The sequence below is a fragment of the Colius striatus genome, chromosome 2 (assembly GCF_028858725.1).
Source record: "Colius striatus isolate bColStr4 chromosome 2, bColStr4.1.hap1, whole genome shotgun sequence".
Classification (NCBI taxonomy): Eukaryota; Metazoa; Chordata; class Aves; order Coliiformes; family Coliidae; genus Colius; species Colius striatus.
This window is the reverse complement of record NC_084760.1, coordinates 112,191,969-112,211,112: the sequence shown is the minus strand read 5'-3', so window position 1 is coordinate 112,211,112 and position 19,144 is coordinate 112,191,969. Positions and strand designations below refer to the sequence as shown.

The window sequence follows — 19,144 nt, the reverse complement described above, 5'->3', positions numbered from 1 at the left end:
AGTGCCATGATGTGAACACCATTTGGGAACAGTTAATGACATGCCCAGCCCAGCCACCAAAGCCATTGCTGAGAACTGGCAAGCCCAGAACTTCATCTTAATCCCAGTACCTTGTATCTTGCAGCCACTCCTTTCGATGATTTAAAAAGGTGTATCTAATTCTTAGCTGGCCTTCACCAGAAAGGAATGCAGAACGATGGCAATTTTGGTGTGGTATAATTACCCTGCCTTTCTTGCCCCATTGCCACTGACATTGCTCTCTTCACGCCTGGGTTTATAGGCTGACTAGTACAACCTCTCTGGTTTGTTTTTCTTTTTTAATGACATTGGTGAGAAGGTGGGAGGAGTTTGCTGGTTTCATAGAAGCTTCCTTTGGTTTCTGGGTGGCAAGGCACCAAAGTCCTGTTTTTTGTAAGACTCAGAAGAAGCTGAGTAATACAATAAAAGAAAGTCTGGGAATAAGTTTGATGCAGTGGTTAGAGCCAAGTGTATAGTAGTTCAGAGGAATTCCTCCTTTTCAGAATTACAGCAGTAAAACTTCAGTGCTAATAAACTATTTGGGTTCGGTGGTTTTTTTTGACCTTTATAGCTTTGCAGCTGCAAATCCTCAGGCAGAGATCTGGGAGACCAAACCCAACCTTGCATAAATTTGCCATGGGTGAGTGCCCAAGGCAGGGCTTGGGAGAGGACAGTGCTGTGGCTGTGTTGCATGGGGCTGGAGAGCAGAGTGGAAGATGCTGTATTTGCCTTCTTGCCATGGGGCTTCAAAGTGTCCCGAGGATGGATTTCCCTGGCACTGCCTACTGAGATTAAATTGCAGGCTGCCATGTACCTGTGGAAATGTTCATAAGGCTGCCCTCCCACGCTCACCCGTGGGAAAGACAACTGACAGTTATCAGTATGGACAGTGCAGGGAGGGTGTTTAGCATGCCTGTGTGCTTTCACAAGCTGGTGCTATCACATCTTCATAGATGGAGGAGGGAATCTAGGGCCAGAAACAACATCCGCCTCTTGACATTTATTTCATGTGGCTTCCTTGCTTTTTGTTGTCCCCTGAATTATTCAGATCTGAGTTTTGTCCTTAGGGGTTCAAGCTCTGGTTGTGCATGAATCTGGTGGAGAATACAGTTTTGTGGGGCTCTTAGTAACAGAGGTGGTGTAAACTGGCATTGAGGGAGATGGTCCTGGTGAGTGACTCATCTGGTTGTGCACAGAATTGTTGCATGTCTGGTGCAGTGCACGTGCGTATCAGAAATGTTTGTCTTGCAGATTGTGTACTGGAGTCTGCACCAGGAACCAAGGGCATGTACGTAAAGACATGTCAGATAAGGCATTAATTGCTGGTTGAAGGCTGTTCACATTCAGGATCTTTCAGCTTTTCCAGTCCTTTCTACAGAGAATCGATGTCCAAATACATCAGAGGCTCATCTTTCCTGCTGTGTTGAGACTCCTTTGCCTTTATGACATCTCAAAAATATTCTCCTGAGTCTCATAATGTCAATTCTTTTGTCTTTGAGTTTCAATTTTGAGGTCTGTCATTTCACAAATACCTGGCTTTTATTTTATCCAAGCATTTAATATTTATTTTAAAGAGGCAGTTTCTAACAGTTTGAGAATTTGTCTACCTTCCTGACAACTGAAATCTAGTAGCAAAGAAAAAGGACCATTATATACATAGATTTAAAAATCTTGTGATTTTCAGTCCAACCTCATGATTTTAAAGATGGAGATTTATGGCCATAATGTATCATGCCTGCATCACATCTACCAGAGGATGTAGAAGAAGACTGCTAAAGGATTTTTTCCCATAAATATCTGCATGTCAAAAGGTTTTTCTATGTATGTGTTAAATTACTAGTGACTACATTTTTATTCTCTTTCTCCCTGTCTCCTAACAAGAGGTGACTTTCCCATTTTGGAAAGAGAAAAGATGCCCAGGGAGAACTGCAGGAATGGGGTGGGACTGACTGTGAATGCCCCACAGGGAATTCAGGGAAAGCCCCACACACCCCTGACCAGGGCAGAGTGGATTAGTGACCTCTTTGCTAAGCAGGTGGCAACACTGAATTGCTACTGATTGGAAACTGGCCACTGCTTCCCCACTAAGCTACTGACAGAGAAGTGAAGACTGTGGCTGTAGAGCACGCTAAGGCAGGAGTGAGAGAGGAAAAGGCAGTGATAACAGTTGAGTTCCATTCTCTAAGAACTTTTTCCCTGAGAGGGTTGTTAGACACTGGCACAGGCTGCCCAGGGAGATGGTGGAGTCCCCTTCCAAGGAGATGTTGAAAAGATGTGTAGATGAGGTGCTGACAGACATGGTTCAGTGGTGGGCTTGGCAGTGTGAGGTTAGAGATTGGACTTGATCTTAAGGGTTTATCCTAGCCAAAGCAATTCTGTGATTCTACGATTCTCAGTCAGGACTTGTTGCAGTCTAAACTCCTCTTCCCATCAGGATCATCCGAGGTATCCTCCATTAGCAACACTTTGCTCTGACAGGCATCCTGCTGTGCATTGCAGCAATTCAGAGCTAAATAATTTATTTTAGAAGCATGTTTTGTACATGGCTTAGAAAATGGAAGAGGACAGGAATATCGCAACAGGGAACTGTGGGGTGGACAAATACGTTCTGCTCTGTAGTTTCTAAGCGTTTCACTTTGCCATCCATTGTTTCAAAATTGCATTCTCTCCCATAATTATCTTCAAAAGAGAAGGCTGATCCAAAGTGTTTTCTTTTTTTTTTTTTGAAGGGTGGTTCATTGATTTCCATTTTTAATCGTAAAGGTGAATAAACAAAAGAAGAAACCCACAATGATGTATTACCTGTCATTTAAAAGAGAGAATGTGCATATGTGCCACAGCACACTTCATCTGTGGACATCAAAGTATCTCATGGAGGTCATAATCCTCATTTCAAAGATCAGGAAGCAGAGGTGTCGAGAGGGAAAGTGGCTTAACAGGTCAGTGGTGAAGCAGAGCGAGATTCTCCTGAGCCTGTACTGCAGGTGGAGATGAGGGAGCAGAGAACAAACACATCCTCACCTAATCAGGACAGCTCAGGTCCCAAGGGCAGTGAAAGCACAATGATACCATAGGAAGAGCAGAAAATCACACCACGAGCCATAGAGCCAGTGAAGCTTGGCTTTCTCTGATTTTGTGTCTAAGGGGTAGTCCAAGGATTGACTGATGTTGGCCTTTGATGGTGTGCCCTGGTTTTTGGCAGCGAGCGGCTGCGTGGTGCTCAGTTGCTGTCTGGGGTTAAACCATGACATCGTGCAGTCACAGGGTGCCACTGTGGCCTTTCTTTCAGTAACGGCACTGGTGGTGTCTGGCTCCTCACTTTGTAGTCTACTTTCCCAAAAGTTTCAGGTACTTGAGACTTGTAAAGCTTTTCTGTCAGATGTGATCCCTGTGAGCCAGCAGAGTGACAAAGAACACATCCTTGCATGCACACACAGACATGTCTGTGTCAGCATTGCAATATAGAAGGTACCTTATGCTATGGAACTATGCAGTCAGTCCATATTTTAATATTGTGAGTCTGCCATTTGGAACTTTTTTTTCTCTTTAACAGAGTTCTGAAAGTGGATAAAGGGTGGTACAGCAAGTGTGCTCACAGTGTTGATTCAGTAACCACTACTGTTTAATCTTACAGGAAAATACTTCCCAAGGGGAGACACAGAATTTGACTTCCAGCTCTGTAGCTGCATCTTTGAGCCCTGAGAGACTCACTATGAAGTGAGGCTCACTCAGGTTGTTCATTTGATGAATAACTTGAGAAGACTTTGTAATGCCTACAGCCATGCTGCCTTGGGTCATAGTCTTGTCATATCTCATTAGGCAGAGAGGGAGAGGTTGAATGGGAATTTTGGTGTGAAATTCTGAAGTAGTGGTTTTCAAACTTTCTTGATTTGTGAACTCTTAAATTACGATGTGGGGCTCCTCAGCTTCTTTGATGGTAAATTGAAACTTACTGACAAGAGACTGATTTTCTTAGCTTTAATGGACTCAGTAAAGGTAAGCCACAGGCGCCACAGATCTGCTGGCCAAAAATTGAAAACAGTTGGTCTAAAGAACACCTCTGGTATTTCAGGAGTGCTTCTCATGGCTCAGGAGAGAACGTCTTTCCCTCTGAGTGATGAGGGAGTGTTTTTCACAAAGGGATTTGCCTCAGAAAGGCAGACACAATTTGGGGGATTTTCCCTCTACTCATACTGATAAAAGCAGCAAAATCAATGGGAGCCAGGACCCAAGATCCTGCCTCTGTCTGTAGGAGAGCATCCGTGCCCTGGTTGTGCATGCGTGAAGCCGTCTGTCTGGCCTTACCCCGGGCACCAGTTCGTGTGCAGGATGCTGTTGAACATGATGTCCTTGGGAGGTCAATTCTTGGCTTAGGAAATAGACCATCCACCTCTGTTGCAAGGTGCACTACACAACTGGTAGTTTGCACTACACAACTGGTAGTTACTGTTTGTGATAACTTCTTTGAAATGGCTTGCAGTGTAACCTTCTGATTTATAGTGCATCCCTGTCTGCTTTCTGCTTCTGCTTCTTCAGACAAGAGTTATAGAAGGTGAGTAGCAGGGTTAACTTGTCTTGCTTTGATATTCACCCTATTTGACCTCAGCTCTTTTTTTTCTTGGTGAAGTCCATGTTACCCATCAATTAAAAAGACACAGCATTGTGTTCTTAGCACACAGGAAGGTTGTGAGAGTTTTAATAATAAACTCTTCTAGATCTTAATGAAATGTGCTATATAAATGCAGATTGATGTTACTAGGAAGCCTGCAAGTTCTTTGCCTTGTGTGTCTCTGCTGTGGTGTCTGCTGGCAGACCTGAATACATTTACTGGTCAGATTACTAATCTTAGGTGTAATATATCAACTGAACAGACTTTTGTTCTTTGATTTTAAATATTATAGTGCATTGTATCATGCAACCTTTGATAATGCTCTTTAGCATCTCTGTTATTAGAACATCTCTTCATGCTTTTGTTGTTACAGATCCCAGAGGCGTTGTTTATGGTCAGATCAGAGACCTACTGGCACTTCATTTTTCCGGGTATGAAAACCAAGGCCCATTTTCCAAGCAAAAACTCTGAGCCACTGGTGTAGAAACTGGATCTCCTACCTCTCACATGCTCCAAGTGCTGAGAACCTGTGCTTTCAAAACCATGGAAGACTGTAAATAACAGGACCTCAATACAGCATTTGCCAGTGAAAGTAAGTTTGCTAAACAGGATTTTTTCTCCCTCCATGTGCTGCGTGTGACACTTCCACTGGGTGCTGCAGTGGTTCTCTTGTTACTTTCAGTGAGATGATTTATCTGGAGGGGAAAGCCCTCAACCGTTAGCAATGACGCCTTTTCTACTGGTTTGATATTGAGTTGTTCACATTCACAGGTGCTTCACTAATATACTTCTCTTAATCCTGAGCCTTTTTGCTGGTTACCAGTATGTTCCTCAGACTAGCAAGGCTTTACAGGCTGCTATTCAAAAAGAGTTAACTGGAGAACATACACAAATGGTGGTGGAGAAGGGATATTTGAAGAATCCTCTTCTTCAATATCCTCATTACTAGATTAGGTAACTAGATTAGGTATTAGGTCATAGTCCTCTATTTTTATTGTTTCATGAACCTAATGTTCCTTGCTGCCCAGTGGTCTGATGTCAATATAAGCCAAGAAATATTTCCTTCTCTCCAGCCATTGTGGGTACTTTGAAAGGAGATGCTGGCTTGGTCTCTGTTAGACTGCAGATGGCAACACCATGTCCACTTTGGCCTTTGGTAGGTGTCCTGATCCCCTTGGTTGATGCAGTAAACCTTGATGTGGCTATGTGAGAGGAGGCACAATCTTCCTTTGTGCCTATATACTGGTGGGTTTCAAAAGCCACCTTAAGGAGGCAGCAGACCCATTTCCTTAGCTATCTTTATTGAACATTTTTTTGTGTTAATTCTAATTACCCAGCATTTATGGCACCTGATATTGGAGGTGTAGGCAAGTAGCTGGGGTTTGTGCATTTCACTGCTGGAGCCAGGCTTTGTAAGGGAGGTGAGGGAGTTGCTGTCACCACACCTAAACCCTTTGTCAGTTTGGGGCAAGAGCACAGAGGTGACTAATTGTTGATGGAGGAGCTGCCTTGTTTGTCCACTGAATAAATAAAGCAGAGTTTCCAGCTGTCCCCTCCTCTGTGTCTCTCCCAGCTGCTTCCAACTTCCTCACGTGACTTTCTAATATCTCCCCATCTTTTCTCTGCGGCTTCCTCCTGCAATATTAGCTCTGGTGGGCAGCTCCCAGGGTGATGTGGTCCTCCCAGCAGAAAAGAGCTGTCCAAGGGCAACGTGAACGTCCCAAACAGTTGCCTGCCCAACCCTCTTCCCAAAATCATCTGTGTCCAAAAATAATGGTTTTTCCTTATGTTGCAATGATCATATTTAATTGTTAGTTAAATATCGAGGTCACCAGCCACTCCTATTCCTAAAGAAGCACTATGCCTTTTAAACAAGCAGTGCTGGAGGGCAAGGGCATTTCCTGACCAAACCATCTGCAGAAGAGTTGATCTTTCCATTTGCCCTTCAAAGCCAAGGTTGCCACATTTTCCCAGAACCTGTGACCTGAATAACAAGTTAGTGACCTGCTAGGGTGGCTAGTCCTCAGGTGTCGTGTTTCCTGCTACTTGTTTCAGTAGCTGTGATAACTTCAGCATCCTGAATGAAAAACAAGTCAAACAATCCATTGGGTCTCTCCAAAAGCAGAAACACAGCACAAAATGGGATACACCAAACCCCCTGTTGAAAGTAGTACAGTGGTTAAATGGACAGAGCCTGCGGATACCCTGGGTCAATATGCAATAACAGCACTGCTGTATGAAGCTTTCATTCCATCAGAGCAGCTCTATCACATTGATTTGTGCCAGAGTAGCTTTTTAATGTGCAAATCCACTTTCTGACCTGTCGGGCTTTACAGCACAAAAGTGGCAGTGAGATATCAATGCTTGTTTCTTCCATGTGTTCTGACAGGGATATGTATCTGCTCTTCTCTGCCAAGGTTACAGCTTCTTTAGAAAGGCTTTTTGTGGAAGAGCTTTACTTGAGGAAGGAGCTCTTTTTAATGACAGTTTTATGCAATTCAAATGTTAAAGTCTTTGCATAGCAAAGGTGCTTGTGGTTATCCTAGCATAAAAATGCGTGTGTTTGCACAGTTATGGGAATCAGTATAAATTACGCTAGCAAGAACATGTTTTTTGTTTATATGTTGGGAAAGCCAGTACTGTAATCGAATATAACTCTGTAAACAAAATAAGCCTGGTACTACTGTTCATTCACAGACCACCAAATTGAAATATATCTTCACCATCACTATATCGACAAGGGCAACTGTGAGAGGTCAAATGAGTTGGAGTCAGACTCATCTCACCACCTTTAGCTGTCAACTCCAGCACCAACAACTTGAAACTGGAGACTCTGCATAGAAGGGATTTTAGGACGTATGAACTGTGGTCTGGAATAATCTGTTTCTATCTGCTGCACTATAAAGGAGCTCAAATCTGCTGCCTATGGTGTAAATATCTAGTATTGGCTCAATAAATCCCATGTTTGACCCCTGAGAGCCTCAGTAGGTCTCCAGACTGCCAATCTCACCTCCCACTCACCTGGGCACAGTGCCCACCACAGATATACGGCACCAGTCTCTGCTCAGCCTGTTGTAATTACAAACAGCTTTATTATCTGTTAGGTACTGACAGAATATAACCCACGACACAGAAGGCTCCTGCCCTGAGGATGTTTCCCTGTAAAAGGTGGAAAGCAGAAAATATGCCAGGAAAGCTCTGCCTTGGAATGACTGTGATTCCTTTCCCCTTCAGATATAGCATCACTGCTGGCTGATGCAGGCTGCAGTTACAGAAGAGGTCTCCAAGGTAAGCCTGTGAGGGAAAAACGTGAAACCAAGGCAGAGAAAAAAACCCAATCAATTAGTATTCAGCAGTGGCGATTTTATTGCAGCCCGTCCCTCTCCCTCTGTGCTGACCACTGTATGTACACACCATGTAGGAGAGCAGCTCTGCTCAGGTAGGCAGGAGGAGAGGTGGGGGACAGCACGTACTTGGCTTAATTTGACCGACTCGAATCAGATTTTGCCAGCTGACGTCACAACTCACCCAGTGTTGGCGGGGATGGCAGAGGCAGTAATTAAACCCCTGGCATTCCAGCCGGAGGCACAGTTGCGTCCTGCTTCATCTGAAGGAGAGCTGGTCTGACACAGCAGAAGCCTTATGTAACCAGGCCAGATTTTTTTGGTTTTGGAGCAACAGTTGCAGAAGTATTACATATTTTTTTCAGTATTCCTAAGCTGGAGAACAAGCTTACTTCTGTCCCTTTCTGCCTTGCACTCTGTGAGGTGGCATGCACGCCAGTGATCCAGGGCTTGCCTTCCTGCTAACTACACAGGGCTTTCCCTCTCTGTTTTGTGTTGAGACAGCAGAGGTTTGCACTGGCATGTGAGACATTTTCTTACTGCTCATCTACAGCCACAGTCGCATTTCAGAAGCCTTTTGGCACATTGCCCCTCTGGCAGTCAGTGATTGCAGCAGCAGCTTCTCAGGCTGAAATGTTCTTGTTGCAATGCATTAGCCCATTTCTCTCATTACATGAGCTTTTCTTTTTCCCCTCCTGTTTTTTCCCTGTCAGGTGGTGTGAATTCTTTTCAAAGAACCTTTAATATTATCAGCATTTGGAGTGGCCCTGAGTAAACACTTGCTAGTAGAGCCTTAGTTTGTTTCTTGGCTTATTCTTCTGGCTGACAAAATCTCTTACAGATGCAATATTGCAATAGCAATGCATGCAGGAGCATAGTGCATTCAAACCAGTATTGTTTTTGAGTGGGAAGAATCATACTGACATGCTTACCAACCCCTGATGTGTTAATTTCTTATCCTTGTGCCCTCATGCTTTCCTTGTAGGGACACTCACCCTGTGGTTTCCTAGAAAACAGAGGCTTAAAACTGATAGGTATTTTTATCACCACCTGAATAACACTTAAAACTGTGGAATAATTAAGGTCAGATGCTTTTATTCATTGGTTCCCTTTTCAGGTCAAACTATTCATTCAGCCAGAGTAAGGACAGTAGATGACTACCTGAGTTCATCAGCTGTAAATCTAGGGTGTAAAGTAAAATAAACACATCATAAAACTTCTGCCCTGTTTCTTCCCACCTATTCTTTAGACAGTTCATCTGTTTTGGAAAACTTGTTGGTTCAAGGTTTTATAATCATGGATTACACATGAGGAGCAAGTATGATGTGAACGTGGAGGAGACGGAGGTGTTGATGTGTAGCAGGGGTGTTGGTATCTTTGGTGAAGAGCAAAGTGAGATAGAGAGTAATAAGCTGGTGGTGGGGTATACATGGTTTGGGAATCACTGCCCAAATTCAAAGCACTTATGCAGATCCTTGTCTGTAGTTATGTATTTATGACCCAAAGCAGTTAAATACCTACAGAAATGTAAAATGTAAAATTCGTGGCACGTAGATTTGTGCCTCTATGGGTTGCTGAGTGAAAGCCTGCACAGTGAGGTGGGCATTGGCAAGAGGATTTCTGGGCTATAGGCTTACAGCGACTGAGGGCAGCAGGTCAAAACTGAAGTGTTTTGTAGAATCTCAGCTATGAACGCCACAGACTCTAGAAGTACAGTCTCCAATTAACTTCTTTAATCTTATTATCGCAAGCCTTTTATCTTCAGGTTTTCTTGGCTGTTTGTTTGTTTTCCTTCCATTTGTTTACATGTACTGAACTGAAAGTTTTTCTGGAAATGCTGGTATGGCTTTTAACTGAAAGAATGATTCACTGAGAATAATTAATTCAAAGATCTTGGCATCTTTTTTCCTTGTAATCTGGTGGTGGATATTCTGTGATTTCCTTGGAAGGTTTTTCCCCCTGAATGTGCATGTTTACACTCACACCCACACAGACTCTCACACATTTGCAAATGCAGACACTTCCTTCTTCTTTTGGAGCTCTTAGGATTTGGAGCAGCACATCTGACCTGTACAATTAACCCTTTCTGCTCTGCATCTCCTTTATTTGTGTCCAAAAGCACAATAGCTTTTGAGGTTTGTGAGACCTGTAAGGTTTTTTTTCCATACCATAACACACCCCTAAACTTTCAGCACAGAGTAGGCAGATGCAAACTGCACTTCAAGAAATGTCTGAGCTCTATGTTAGCTCCTGCAGTTGTTCAGGCTCTATCTGGGAGACTGCTGGCTGGCCTGGGTCACACCAGGCATTTTTCTAAGGAGTTAAACAGCACAGATGTGCTCCCAGGGACCAGCATTGTTCCCCAGCGTTGTTTAATTTATGAAATTGATATACGTTGTTATAGAGGTTATCACTTGCTCATGTTTTGGTACGTATTAGCAGCAAAAGCAGTGAGCTCTGCCTCAAACTTTGTAAGCCCTTGGGCGTATTATTTACGTAGAAAATGAAACCTTGCAGTCTGTGAAACAAGCTCATGCAGAGCATGAGGGGCAAGATTTCCCCACTAGCCCTGTACATGAAGTCTCTCATGAAACTTGGAGTGGCTCATCACTGTAAACATCAGTAACACTCAAACTATTTGCTTTGTAGAGCAAATTTCACAATTTCACCTGATATTTAGGCACCTAAAGAGAAATTAAGGTGCCAAACATCTTTGAAGAGCAATATCTTATTTTTTTTCCTTGTTCTGAAAAAAAGTCATTTATGCAATGCCAGAATCCCCGTAGCTTAGTACTTTCCGCTGTTACTTCAGAAGTTAAAAGCTATTATGGTGCTTTTTAATCACCAACACAGCCTGACAAAAAATCCCTTGTTGCTTTGCAGTGATGGTCATATCATTGCAATACTGACAGTTCCCTTAGGACCTGTGCAACGTAACTAGCAGGCTGTGGGTAAGCTATGTTTAGCCAAATAAATGCAATGTAAGGAGCCTGCAGCAGAATGTGGAGTCACTCTGTAATTAGGCTCCTGTTTTTTCTGCCTTGTCTATGAAATATAGTCACTGGAACAAGACAAGTTTTATAAATTCAGGGAGGGTCAAGATTATTATAACTAACTATAACAACACTTGTCTCTTTGAGGGCTTTTATCCAAATGTCTTCAAGACCTTGCTCTTCACAAAGAGAGATAAATGTAATTATCACAGTTCTAAAGTGGAGAAAGCTGAGGCTTAATTAGCTACTCAAGAATATAAAGCAAATCAGTAACAGAGGTGGGAACAGAAACCAGTTTTCCTGACTCTCATTTGTGCCCTAGTCACTGGATCCTGGTGACTTCTCTGTCGGATAGCAATCGCAGTGGGATAAACAAGATAAAATGTCCCAATGGGGCAAGAGCTAAGGGTGGCCCAAAGAATCCCCAGAAAGCCCCTTGGCTAGCTGAAGTGGCTTTGGGATACACCTATGGCCTATGATCTAGCATTTAGTGAACGTGGACTGCACATGGTATGTGTGAGAGACCTGTATGTTCCTCATAGTTTTGTCTTTGTAAAAATCCCAAAGTTTGCTGGTGGGAAAGACTTTGTGCTGTGACATTGCCCACCCAGCTGCTCTCTGCCTCTCCAATGCTGCAAATGGGGCTCCTGGTTTTATCCTATTTGGGCAAGTTAGTGGTATAGGATGAGGCCATGGGATACATCCTATGCCATCCACTTAGGCTTCTTGCTTTTCAACCTGTGCCACTTCTGACTTGCACCTCACCATCCATGCGGGCTTCAGCTGAGACCTACAGCTACTAAAGCCTGGGTTCCCAAAAACTTGTTCCCATAAACCAAGCCACGTGCCTGGAACAGGAAGGAAGCTGTACTAAGAGGTGTGGAGATGAGATAAGATAAGCAGGGCACTGATTCCTCAAAGGCAGCATTAGCCATTGTTCTCCCAAAAGGCTGATTATGGAGAAGGATAACCTTAAAATGTTCTGTTCTAAAGAAACAGTGCCAAAGTGGAGGAAAGAGTTTCTCTTTCACTCCATTCTCTGTCTCCAGGCCAGGTATATTCAAGCTCTCTGTTTCCTCAGTGCCTACAGAGCTTGGGTTCAGAGCTGTGTCCTTATGCACCACCAGCTATCACAACAGATACTGCATCTCCCCATGCTCTCTGGTGGTCTCTACACCAATCTAACCAACCTTTTATTCTCCTACAGTTGTGATAGAAGTTGTCTGAGAAAATAAGTAGAGTTCATCTTCAGACAAATGACATCCTTTTACTGTTTTGGGTCAAAATGTAACCTTGAGTTTTTGCAGTTGATCAGACTCTTCTCCCTGCAGCTCCCTGAGCACGTTGGTGTGTGTCTGCAGCCATTTATTTAACTCCAGGAAGCAAATCAAGTTAAAATGCCCAGGACAACATTTCTCTAGTGTTTCCTTGATGACTTATTACATTGCAGCAGCGAGGCTTTCAAAACAGGAAGGTATTTCTACTCCTGGATGAAATAACATGCTTTAGGCAGAGCCAGCAGGTAGCTTGCTGCTCACAGCCTGGGCAATACCTGCTTTTGCTAAAAGTGGAAGTAAGTAGAACCGTAACAAGGAGTGGCTCTAATGGCAGAGAAAAACCTGTAAATAGGAACCATAGTTTTTGTTTCCAGCTGCGAACAGAATACTTATTTAGCATTTGTTCAGCTTACTACAGGACAATGTAGTTGTCATTTTAATCCCATTAAAGCTTAAGGGCAAGTGAGGATGGGGCTCCAGCCAGGCACTGTACTGCAGGAGGAACACAGAAGAAACATGGCATGGGGGGGCGAGGGACTAGCAGGAGCTCAATAACAAAGAGCAGAAAATATGGAAGTGCTGCTGTGCAGGGAATCACAAAATGATAGAAAAGGGAATTGGAAGTTAGAAAACAGAGGAGGGCTGTAGCTGAGACCCAGGTTGGAAAGGAAGTTCTCTCAGGCCACATCTGTTCTCCATGCCTTTTACTCCTTCCTCACTTGGCTAGAACCAAAAGACAGCAAGTCAATTCTGTCTCTACAGCAAAGAAGCCATGAGAAGCATGTCTGGTTATACCACCATGACATAGTCTCCAGGGCAGAAATGCATGTGGTGGGCACTTCTGTTCTTAGTTTAAATGTACCTTTGAAAACATGCTGTCTTAAGTAGGTTCAGTTGAAGTGGTCATTGACTTTATTGGATACTGCATACATGTACATATGTACATACATTTATCTGCTATTTAAGAATTTCCAGTGTGACTTTAGATTTGTGGCTGTTTGCTCAGATGGCACTTAAAGATGTTGGGTTTTGCCTCAAGTGCGTAAAGGAAGAAGAAGAAGAAGACTCTGACACTTTGTTCTGCCGGATGGTAGCCTGGTCCATCACACAGCTACCTTCTTCAGTGAAGAAATCTCATAAGAGAGAAGCTTTGGGAGCAATGCCCAGCAAACAGCCTGAAGACTGGAGGAAGGCAGCAGATGTCATCTGAAGGTGCTGTAAGTGGAGATGCCACTGTAGCCCCCTCTGTAGTAACCTCCTTCTACTGTGCAAATGCCAAGAGCTTCATGAGGAGCCGAGTGTAGCACAGGTTTTACTGACATTGCTGATTCCAGAAGCTATTCTTGGACACCACCTACTGGCATTTTCCCCATTAAACTGTTCTCAAGCAGTTGTAGAGTATGTTTGTGGCATCCCAAGCCTGGAAGTGGAAAGAATGTCCTGCTTGTCTTTCTGAGAGAGGGGCGCTACCCTGGAGCTTTGTGAAAAGCTCCATTATGGAAGGGAGAGATTTTTACAAGGGACCAGGAAGGGGGATGCAGATGCCAAAAAAAGTGTGTGAAAGGAGGAACGTGACAGAAACACAAAGGGAAAAAAAAAAAAGAGGGAGAAAAAAGTCTGCAGGCACTAATGAGAAATAATTTGGAGGTCTTCTCTACCAGAGCTTTGTGGTATACCCAGCAAAGACTAGTTTAACTAGCCTTTCAAGATGCAGTGCATCTGTGATTTTTCTTTTTTCATCAAGGTTTATGTGGCACTGAAGTAAAATCTGGTTGCTTTTTGGGTGCAGAGTTTTAAATCAGAAAGGAAAAAACGGGGTACAGCTTCTTGACTGCTCTGCCTCTTGTCCCCAATATCAGAAACCATAGTGTTGATGCTTACAACTCCTGATGGTCACAATGGCCAGGCAGAAAATACCAACAAGGACCATAATGGTCAGGCATCCTCATTTACAAGGACTGTGCTAAATCTCAGCATGGTGCTCCTGCAGGCCATGGGAAGAAGCGTCCCAGCTGCAATTGCTCCTCATGGAGGACACAGTCATGCTCTTCCTCTGTCTTCCTGGCTGTGACCTGCTGCAGCTGTGGGGTTTTAGCCAAAAAAAATAACACAACAACCCCAACAAAAACCCTCCCAGTTCATCCATGGGTCCTAATTGCTCTGAGCAACCTCAGCTTGGGCCTCCATTCACACCCTCTGCCCAGCAGCTCTATTTAAGCTTAGCCTTGGCCTGCTTCGCAGATGGATTGGTGTCTGGTTTTACTGCCTTTACGAGCACTTTGGGTTTGTATTGTAACTTCTTTCCAGCCTTCTTCATTGACTGTAATCCCTGGGTGAACCCCTGGATTTGGTGCACACCTTTGCTGGGCCTGAGGCTGCTGATGGAAGCTGCTGCACGCACAGGTACTGTGGGACTGTGCCTGGAGTGAGGACAGTGCCTGTCCTGGGGTCTCTTTTTTTGGAAGAGTGCTGCTTCCTGACATAAGTAAATGCTATTGCTACTCTTCCACTTCTTGTTCCTCAGGTAACTGTCTCTTCCAGGGTTTTTCAACAGAAGTTTTTTTTGTTATTTGTGTGTATGTATTTTTTTCCCTGCTTCTATTTGTCTCAGAAGACACCTCATCTAATATTTTCACCTGGGGAGCAGGTCTAGATTTAAGATCATAACTATTTTGTCTTCTTGTAAAAAGAAGATGGAGAAGCCTGTCAATGTCACTGTCTGGAGACTCCCCATTGTCTACCACAGGGTTCCTAAGCCTGTTAAGCTTGTTGCTGTCTGTTAAGTTTCTGTCCACAAGTCGGTTTTTGCTTTCAGTTAGGTGAAGACTCAAGCCCAGTGATTTTTTGTTGTTTATTTTATTTTTTTGTTAACATCTATATTCCTCTTGTGTTCTCAGGGTAATTTCAGAGGTTTGGGGATTTTTTTTTTTAAGTGCTATGGAAATGGTTTCTCTGAAACATCTCTGCAAACTGTATTGACTGGTGATGAAATCTCACTGTCTGTAAGACAGTCTGCCGTTGAAGGAGTAGTTTTGAGCAGCAAGCTCTGGCCTTATCCAGATAGTCTAGCTGGAGGCCTTGGCCTAGCACTCCTTGTGATATGGTCTGAGTTCCTTTATCTTGAGGCTAGTGTCCTTTTGGGCATGCCTGACTCCTGTGATGAATGAGGGGGTGTAATTGTAGCAGGGCTGTTCTGGTGCTGTGTATCCAGGAGTCTGGATAAGCCACCAGTATCTGCAGACATTCTGCAGGCATCTCTGGATAGCATCCTGATGATGCTGAAGCTAGGAGAGCCTAGAGGGACTTTGAGGGGCTCTGTTTGGTTTTAAGTATTAATTTTCTGTTGTGTGTAGAAGTTGGTGTATAAAAGATGTATGTGACAGGTGGAACAGCCTTTGGAAGTGGAGTTTCAGTACACCAGGTGTGAACCTGTAGCATAATGGCTTTTAATATTAAGAGTTTTATGAAATGATAATGATATCTCTTCCTCCAGCAAAACTGAAATCCTCTCCTTTTCAAACACTTCCACTTTCTATTGCATGGCATATTGCTTAAGAAAACTTTCACTGCTGTGCCATATCACCCAGGGCTCTCCTTTCGGATGAATCCTGCCAAGAGAGAGATGTGTTCCTGGAAAACTTTCATGTCTTGAGAGCATATTTCTGGCTCAGTAGCTTTGATTGGGCAAGTGCTCTTTTTATGGTGAGGTGAGTAAAATCAGAGGAGATTTACAGCCTACACTTATCTAATGTGATCCAGCCATGACAGATAGTCCTTTCATCATAATGAATGATGGATCTAGTAGTTATTACTTTGTTTTATTACTGTAACAGGTAGGTTTGAACTACACTTTCTGCAAATGATGTAGGAGGGAAAACGCTGGAGTTGTGGTTCAAACTCACTTAAAAGAAAAATGTCTTGCATGTCAGATGTGGGTTATTTTACATATCAGGAAAAAACCCTAGCTGTTGTTCTTTTCTGTGTGTATTACCTGATTTTTAAAGGTAGAGCTCATGTGTTCTGCTTCTTGCATCACTGGTGAGGTGTCTCAGAAAATATCTGTGGTCAGAGCAAGTCTTTCAGTAATTAATACTAGTCCTGTTTCTCCTTGATTCACGGTTGCTTACAGATAGTTGTTCAAAGTGAGTCTTATATCTGCTGTTATTTATACATAGGAGCTTTGCATGGCCATGTGGTAGACCAGCAGATTATGTAGCCTATAAATTTGGTTTGCAGTAATAACTTTTCTGTGTCTCTAAAAAAAAACCAGACCCAAAACCTGGTGAGAATGATGCTGGTATTGTCATTTTCACAGACTTAAAGCCACAATATGTCTCAACTTTTACCAGTTTGGGCTTCTGCTGCTGATGAAAATGTGGGCATTGACTGGTCAGCCACCTGTATTACGTATGGCCCATGTTAAGTGCCAGTAATGTGCCTTAGGCTGAGACTACCAAAATCCTGTGCTGATAGAATTGTCAGACATTTGGAAGCTGTGATGCAGTAGAAAAGGATGTTGTCATAATTATCCAGAGAGCTGGCAGTTGAGGTAGCTTCCCAGACACAAGAGTGAGCTTGTGTTGATGGCACTGCTAAAGCTTTGTGCATTTTGACTCTAGACAAGCCTCAACAGAATAACCAGGTCAAAACTGCTAACACCGTAAGTTTCACTAAAAATTAATTAGTTGGAAAGAAGAAAAGGAGGAAGGGCAGACACTGCTTTGAAGATTGAGGTGCAAAAGTTGCACCATGATAACCCTGAAGGGTGTTTGGATTAAGACAACACAGGTTTTTGGTATTCAGTGAAAAATATAGTAAGAGGCTGATGTTGCAGAGATCACACTGCCTTCAGTTCATGCTGAAGGAGCACAGGGCTGGGATTCTGATTGTTTTTTTCCTGACACTAAGGGAGCTCAGTCATCAGTTTGCTGCTAGGGGTTTTCAAAAGAGGAGGCTGATCTTGCTGCTGACCTTTTTGGATGCCTGTTTAGATACCTTTTTGTGTTACCTGAGGAAGAAACTTAAACTTTCCAAAGGACAAGTCTCTCCTAAGGCATCTCAGGTCCAAAGAGGAGGTTTTGTCAGTTCATCTTGTGCTTTGGGGTTAGGTCTTCATTTACACCTGCAGGAGCAGGCAGATGTGTTGGATTTGTCTAGAGCTAGTTTTGGTAGTGAGGTGAGGGCTGCAGCGTGGGGGCCCCTGTGAGAAGTTGGTGGAAACTTCCCCAGATCCAAGTTGGACCCACCTCTGGCAAAAATTACAACATGGTTATAGCTTCTTTATGCTTCGTGCTAGAGCTCCCTTTCCTCACCTCTGACTTCACCAAAATGTCTTCTTTGGCTGCAGTTTTCCCTTGGTGCTGCCATTTCCCACTGTTTCTTGCTTGCCTCAGACTTTATTTTCCCAGAAAAAAAAAAAAAAGCTAAATACAAAAGGTTTTGATGTTTTTGTCTAAGTTTAGGAAGAAGCTGGTGTTTTGTTGTATATTTGACTAAAATAGCTACCTGATTACTTTAACTTTTCTATGTTCTGAAAGGCAGCTTGGGAGTTTGGAAGTTCAATCTGAGCAAAGAATGTGCTTTTTTTTTTTTTGCCTGTGTGAAAAGTAGCAGAATGATTCTGTGAAGTTGTAGGTCTGTGAAGTTGTTATGCATGTCCTCGTGGTGGGAGAGATGAGGGTAGAGGCTGGCAGAACCAGCCTCTAAGAAAAGGTATTTTTCCTAAAAGGAAGGGGACAGGGCAATTGTATTAAAGGGGCTACTGTCTAAAATTTGCCACGGTATGTTCAAATCCTCAACCTCCATATGTCTGTATGACCAGCCAAAAGCTGTGCAATTTTTTGCCAAGGCAGTTCCCTGCCCTGATCCACGAAAAGTTAAAATTGGTGTGAATGGAAATGTGTGGCTGAAGACACTAGTACAACAACAGGTGAAGGGTTAAAGGAATAGCATGTATTCATTGCTGCAGAGCCATCCCATGTGGTTCACTCCAATAACTAGAGAACAAATTAAAGCCTTAGAGATGAGGTGACAAGATGATGACTAGTGGTACTGGAGCTGTGAAATACCTAGATAAGGATAGCAAAAGACTCAGTTTTGCTTGAAATTCTTGAGGGATGAGGCACAAGATTGTAGTATCTACTGCTAAAGGATATGAAAGATGCATCTAAAAATCAGGAGGAGCCTAGGAGATGCAGTGAAGCAATGATTATGTTGTCCCATGTGCTGCCTGCTGTACACAGGTGATCCTGTATGATGCACAAATCTCTGTGCCTGTGAGTATATTGGTGGGAGAGTGGGCAGAATCAACTTCCAGTCTTTTTAGTAAGAATCACCTTCCTTGTCTGTAAGGTCTTGCAAGGAGTTCTGTTCCACTAATTTCCTGCAGTGATGGAACTAAATGTTCCAGTTCTGCTAATGATTCACGTAGGAGGTGATATATAGCCATGTGATGGCATTTTATATATATTCCAGTTGTCCTTAAAAATATCTAGACAATTAGGCTGCAAAATTGTTATATTAAAGGAATATTCATGCCAAAGTCAGGCATTCAGCTGCTTCAAACTGAAGGTGGCTGTGTAAGCTTCATGCTGCCCTCTTGTAGGAAAACTACTGCAATCAAAATGCTTGCTGTGTTTGTCATTTTCTAGATACTCAGCTTGAGATGCATGTTGCCCATTTGAGAGATGCATTGAATGCTGTCAATTAGAGGTGACATCACTGCATTTAAACATATATAAAGTGCCATAAAAATGCTATAAAGAAAATCAGGCCACTGAAGTTACAAAGCAGGCTTTCTGTCCGAGGTTCTCGCTGACCTGGATGCTACAGCTATAAAATGAAGGCAGGTCTGTGCTCTCGAAGAAGTCAGGAAAACTTGTGCTCTGACTGCAATCCAGGTGC

At 43.2% G+C, this 19,144-nt stretch overlaps 1 protein-coding gene across 1 annotated transcript in view; it reads left to right on the top strand.

Annotated features, from left to right (window-relative positions):
- Positions 1 to 19,144, top strand: part of LOC104556803 (uncharacterized) — a 72,862-nt gene that overhangs the window by 30,851 nt on the left and 22,867 nt on the right. Inside the window, exons 4-5 of the mRNA XM_061989652.1 lie at positions 5,001 to 5,219; positions 7,732 to 7,915. The gene's annotated coding sequence lies outside the window, so the exon portion shown is untranslated. The remainder of the gene's footprint in view (positions 1 to 5,000; positions 5,220 to 7,731; positions 7,916 to 19,144) is intronic.